This window comes from Monopterus albus, unplaced genomic scaffold, assembly GCF_001952655.1.
Source record: "Monopterus albus unplaced genomic scaffold, M_albus_1.0 scaffold79.1, whole genome shotgun sequence".
In the NCBI taxonomy this organism is placed as follows: Eukaryota; Metazoa; Chordata; class Actinopteri; order Synbranchiformes; family Synbranchidae; genus Monopterus; species Monopterus albus.
The window spans coordinates 2,102,924-2,109,641 of record NW_018127959.1 but is presented as its reverse complement, the minus strand read 5'-3'; the positions used below and the strand labels follow the sequence as shown (position 1 = coordinate 2,109,641).

General features: G+C 41.6%; 1 protein-coding gene across 1 annotated transcript in view; it reads right to left on the bottom strand.

Moving 5' to 3' along the window:
• slc37a1 (solute carrier family 37 member 1) overlaps positions 1 to 6,718 on the bottom strand; it is a 42,832-nt gene that overhangs the window by 28,639 nt on the left and 7,475 nt on the right. The window contains exon 2 of the mRNA XM_020606611.1: positions 1,169 to 1,330. The gene's annotated coding sequence lies outside the window, so the exon portion shown is untranslated. The remainder of the gene's footprint in view (positions 1 to 1,168; positions 1,331 to 6,718) is intronic.

Genomic DNA, 6,718 nt, shown 5'->3' with positions numbered 1-6,718 from the left:
ATTCTGTGTTTTTCTGTCAATATGGGGTGCTGTGTGTACATTAATGAGGAAAAAAATGAACTTAAATGATTTTAGCATATGGCTGAAATATAACAGAGTGAAACATTTAAGGGGGTCTGAATACTTTCTGTACCCACTGTACATGTTGTATTTATGATCAAAATTGCTTAGGTGGTTAGAACCAAACTAATGCCTTTCACCTCATTAACAAAACCACATCTCTAACTTCCATGCTGCTGCCATTTCCCTTTATCTGAAGCCAGTAAAATACACCTGTTCTCATGTTTGCCCCACACACCAACTGGGGATGTGATTCATTTGCTTTTGAGCAGCAGCAGAGCTTTGGACTACCACAAGTTTTAGAGAAGGATACACCACAAGCCAGAAATTGCGTTTGCCAGCCTGCATGACTACTGCTATCTGCTCCAGAAACCAAAGCGCGTAGCCATGTTTATAGGCTACAAAATCGCTTTAAGAGCTGAGAGATCTTGGTCGGCAGACTTTTATCATCACAGCTAGCATATACAGCTGTAAATCTCACGTGACATAGACCTAAATAGCTTCTGGATTCACTCTAAGTTTCACCTTAGGCGACTTCAAACCACAGTCCTGTGAAGGCATAACATGAGCTGCAATCTGACCAAACCAGTAACTCCTGCTACATCTTGGTTAAAGCTTTTGTTTCTAGCAGTAATGCCCCATTCAATTGGAATGCAGCCCAACCAGAGAAACAGTTCTGGCAGTGAGTTTAGGCTTAAAATTGTTCATTTGACACACCAGGGCAGCAGTGTTTGCTGAGGCTGAAGAGGGTATCAGAAGCCCCAGATGTGGACATGTTCCGAAGCTACTGTTACATCTACCCTTACTGTGCTCTTGTACCCATATCACGTGTGGAACAGTAACCCGACCATTATTAAAAGGACCTCGAGTTATCGACAATGTCTCTACAAAGCCAAAAAAGATAAGGCAGATCATATACGAAGAGAGAAACCTTTGGATGCTGCTGAATTACACTTCCGCAACACTGGAAACAATACGGTGGTTAAATCACAGGCTAAAGCCGAGCTTCCTTATCCTTCTACCGGCAGCTAGCAAAAACACGCTCCGTCGATCTCGTACCCGGGAAACTAGGTCACAGTAAACACCTTTCTCCGGCTATCAGGCTTACCTTGTACGGTAAAGTCGAAGGTTTGTGCCTTCATCTGATACCGTCCACTTCCTTGTTGTGTCAAAGCCAGCGCGTGTCACCTCACGGCCACTCACGCGAACAGCTGGCCTGCCCAAAGGCGGCACGCGCTCTCCTCCGCTCCTCTGACGTCAGCCCCGGACGCTACCAAATGTAAAACAGGCATTTGGCAAATGATGTCCTATGTTTACTGATTATCCTGAACACCCATGAATGAAAATAGCCTTTGTTTTAGACTTCTAGCAGGCGTTTGACACACATTTCTTTAGCAACCGCTTCACACATCTACTCTTATTCAGGGCCGGGTGAAGAAACTCCGTGGTCCCAGGATATTAGATTAGATTATAATTTATTGTCATTACACATGTACAAGTACAAGGCAACGAAATACAGTTTAGCATCTAACCATAAGGACAGTAAGAGCAGTACAGAGTGCGCAGTATCTACAGCATTAGCTTTTGAGCTCCTATTTGTTGTTTGAAAACACATTTTAAAGAAAAAATCATTTAAGCCCACAGAGCCGATTAAAGACGAACTAAAGCGGAGACACCCTGACAAAAAAGTTTATATTTGAAGTTCATTTTATTAAAGCTCATTTCCCATGTACACTTTATGTTGTATGTATACTAATATCACTATACTAGTAGTATACTTCATGTGTAAGAGTAGTCAACTTTTAATACATAACTAGTTTACATTTGTTTTATTTTGTAATGCAACTATTTTAGTTTGCAAGTTATATGCTTCTATCTCATGTAGTGGTTAGAAATAAACCAGATTCCAGAAGTAATATGTAATAGAACAGTATGTAGTTCATATAGATATTATTTGTAATAGTTATGTAAGGGTGAGCTCAGTGTGTACGGAAGCTTGATCTGTCTCTGGCGCAGGCAAGAATATCTGTGTCCCCCTTGATTAACTTATGGGTCAACATCCTGAGTGACTTCCTCCTCTGATAGGGAATGGATATACAGATACTGCAGCTGCAGCTTATGCGAACTATTCGAGTGCTCTGTTCAGGTTTAGAAAAGGGAAATGTGTGCTAGGTCTACGTGACCTAGAAGGTCATGTACTGGACGGTTTGGACAATGCTGGGAAGAAGGTGTGTGGGTAGCTGGCATGGGACCGCGTCTTCATGGCTCCGGCCGTGCAGAGATGTGTGAATCTGAGCAGATAAAGGCTGGGTTAGACCAGCAGAAGGGAGAGAGAGAGAGGATGACCATGCTATCATGAACAGTGTACCACAAGCCCGGCCTCGGAGGGCCGGGGGGAACAACGACTGACTGGGGCTGACAGGGGAACCGACTCGGGACCGACATCCAATGACTTGACTGACTGGTGCTCTGACAATCTCCTTATGCTTTATCTATTCCATTGCAAGAGGAGAGTCTCTGTTCTCTGATCTCTGTTCCCTAACTACAAGATTATGTGTTTTAATACTACTCTATTCAGAATAATTGTAATATTAAATGATCCTTTAAATTGTAATGGTTTGTCTGAATTAATTTAGTCGGCATCACACTCTAGCCACGACACTCACCTTTTAGTTTAAAGTACACTTGCAAGTGTCCTGTCTGTAAACTACTATTTTAACAGTTTTTATACTGCAAGAATACTTCAAAGTGTTATTTAAATTAACTTAAATCACACTTGTAGCTCACTAAAATATACACTACTAAGTTTCTATTTAGGTATTATCAATCCATCTACAGTATCTATACCACTTTTCCTTAAGAGGGCCATGTGGAAGCTGGAGGTTTTACTTTGTAATTAATATATACCTTTAACCGTACTCTACGTAGAGTTGATTTTAGCTAATATGAACACTATCATATCACAAGTCCAGTGTTGTAGCCATTGGTTTATGTATTATACACCAGTTAGTTGCGACCGAGCAATTTGATTGGTCAAGAGGCATTCCAAGTGGGGACTATTAACCTTATGTATCACTCGCTTCACAAGTGTTGTAATAGCAGGTGATATAGGATACAGAGCACCTCTTAGGTAGTGATGGCCGATGAGGCTTTGTTGAAGCTTCAACACAGTGTTCACACAAATGGTTCATTACTCGAGGCCTCAATGACACAGTGCTCCAGTAGGACATCTAGTGGTCAAGAAATTGAAGTGCAGTCAAGACGTGTCGCTTATTGGTTCATGGTTTGGGATTTGATTCGCCATGCACATTCCTGTTCGACTACACTACATGGCTGTATGATTTTAACCTGACAATAAAATATAAAATAAACATGGACACATGTTGAAGACCATGTTTCTTATGTGGCATGTCTGATTGTAACCCTATATACTCCTCACTTATATTTTGTGTTATGAAAACATTTAAATGGTGCTGCTACATTCATGAGATGTGCTCTACAAATTCAGACAGATGTCATTTTCACATGGGACTGGTGCAAATATAGATTATAGTATGGACTTCTGCAAAGTTTGTTTTGGGGTTCATTGGTAAAAAGGTTCATGGGTATGTGGGTAAAAGAGGGTGTGCTTGAAGAACAGGGCAGTGGGTGTGGGTGTGTAATTGTTTATGAGTTTTTATTGAGAAATAACAGTAAATCCACAGTTTTCAGACACAAGCGGTGTCTCCTTTTACAAACTATTTCCCCAGCCTTGGAAAAAACCCGTTCACATGGCACAGATTAGGCTGGGGTACACAGGAAATGCTTGGATAATTCATAGAGGTCTGGGTAACTATATATGCAATATATCTATATCTTATCTATATCTAACATTATTTAGGACTATGTAACTATATCTAGTGTTCTTTAACTATGTAACTACTTTATTTCTAACTTACTATCTATCTATCTATTGATCTATCTTGCTATCTACAGTGATTCGCCACTAAATACACAATCTGCTACAACACTATAAACTCTCAAAGCAACTAACGCAACAACAGCAACAAACCAACCTGTTCTGCAAAGACAGATTCAAATGAACACCACTAAATAGGGATATCCAGTCTCTGAACACACTCAATCCCGCAAAGTGATTCACATGACAAACCAAAGCAATCAGCTGATTCACCTGATGTCTGACGAACCCAACTGCTTCAGACATCACTCAAGTGATTCAAACGTCACTAGTCACATGACCGAAACACACCTCGGCACAGTGGTTTGAAACAATTGCTTTATGAGCTACCACGCATGTGTCGGAGCCTCGGGTGTCATAGGGCCATCACTACTCTTAGGTTTTTAGAGAGTAGACGGTTACACTTTGTTACAGTAGTAAGTAGTGGTCGTTCTGATCTACACTCCAGTCTAAAGCTGTTTGCCAACCGCCATTAGACAGAAGAAGAAGAAGTCTAATAACCATTAATTAGGCTACACAGTAACTGCTGCTCACTGGATACATAGATAACGAACGTTAGATACACAGCAGACGTGGACATTTTCCCTGAAATGTCATTTGAATTATGAATGGTATTCAGGAGAGGACGAGGAGAATGAAGCAAGAGTAAGCCTAGATACCTAAAATAAGTCAATAAATTGCCATTAGACGAGCAATAGACCAAATCTCCTTTTTCAGACACTCTTCCATAAATAGTGATTTCTTTCTTAAATAAAATACAGCAATTGTTCCAGCTCGGCATACTGCGCAGAGAAACGTTATGTTTGAACACCAGTTTCCTGCAGAACTTGCTGATGGAAGGCAGAGAAACACAAAGGCAACTTACTGAGTTCAAAATCACAACTTAATAAGAAATTTAATCCCACCAACTTTTAAAAATTGCATTTGATGTCACATGTCAAATCAAATTCCCTTGCTTAATATTGTCATGATTCTGTCCTGTTGGCTTCCAGTATCATGCTTTTATTTTGTTATCATTTCCTGTTTCAGTCTCACCCTGCATATGGACTCTTTACACTAATCAACACTCATTGTTTACACCTGTTTTCACCCCATTATAAGAAGCTTTCCTCCCACCAGAAAGCTGTCAGATAGTTCTTGACTCCTGTTCAGACTTTCCAGCGTTTCGCTTGTTACCAGTGATCCCTGTTTTGACTCCGATTGCCTTTTGACCACAGAGTTTTGCCTGAACCTCCCGATGCTGACTGTCTTTTGTGTAACAATTATCGGACTTCCCTCTTCGATCTCTTGGCTGTGCATGTTTGCCGGCACTGACCTTGGACTCTTGACGTGATTATGATTCTGGCCTCATGCACTGTACACGTGTGTATTGCTCAGTAAATAGTATTTTCTGCTTAACCTCATCTGGCACTTTGAGTTCACCATTAAAATTGTTGGCAGCTTTACTCGCCAACCCTGACAAATATAGCCTTATCACCGTTTCATTTATCCTATTCATAATATCAGAGTCAATGACGATCAATCCCCCATCTTCATGGCTTTTGACATGTCATTTGTCCCAATATAACAGCACTATTTTTCCAAATAAAGTTTAGGTTAACTTGGTTTATCTTTTTTTATCATTCTAGATGAAATAGCCAGTGGGGTTGCAAGCCAGTGACTTCTGTGCCAGTCCCAAGCCCGGATAAATAGAGAGGGTTGTGTCAGGAAGGGCATCCGGCATAAAAACATGCCAAATTTAAACATGCCAATCATCAGTGTGAATTCCATACCGGATCGGTCGAGGCCCGGGTTAACAACGACCGCCACCAGTGCTGTTGACCAACAGGGTGCTGGCGTCTGTTCTCTAAGCATCCAATCCTTTGTTTCTCAGGTGGTGCAAACAGCACTGTCTGAAACCCAGGACCCAGAGGAGGTATCTGTCACAGTTAAGGCCTTCATGACTGCAGATTTGCCCAATGAGCTCATTGAGCTGCTGGAGAAGATTGTGTTGGACAACTCTGTCTTCAGTGAGGTGGAAGGGTAGCAAAGCGCATAGTGCTGGAGGGGAATACAAACTGTTTTATTATGGTGTTGTCAGGAAGAGAAATGGGGTAGGAGTGATCCTGAAGGAGGAACTCATGAGGAATGTTTTAGAGGTGAAAAGAGTGTCAGACAGGGTGATCAGTTTGAAGTTGGAAATTGAAGGGATAATGTTAAATGTAGTCAGTGGTTATGCTCCACAAGTAGGGTGTGAGTTAGAAGAGAAGGAGAGATTCTGGAGTGAATTAGATGAGGTGATGGATAGTATTCCCAGAGGGGAGAGAGTGGTGATTGGGGCAGACTTCAATGGGCATGTTGGTGAGGGGAACAAAGGTGATGAGGAGGTGATGGGCAGGTTTGGTGTTAAGGGAAGGAACCTAGAAGGACAGGTTGTGGTGGGCTTTGCTAAAAGGATGGAAATGGCTATAGTCAACACCTATTTGGGAGGAACATAGAGTTACATATAAGAGTGGAGGTAGGAGTACGCAGGTAGACTACATTCTATGTAGATGAGGTGATCTAAGAGAGTTTAGTGACTGCAAAGTGGTGGTAGGAGAGAGTGTAGCCAGACAGCATCGGATGGTGGTGTGTAGGATGACTGGTGGTCAGGAAGAAGAGGAGAGGAAAGACAGAAAAGAAGACCAAGTGGTGGAAGTTGGAAAAGGAAGAATGTCGTGA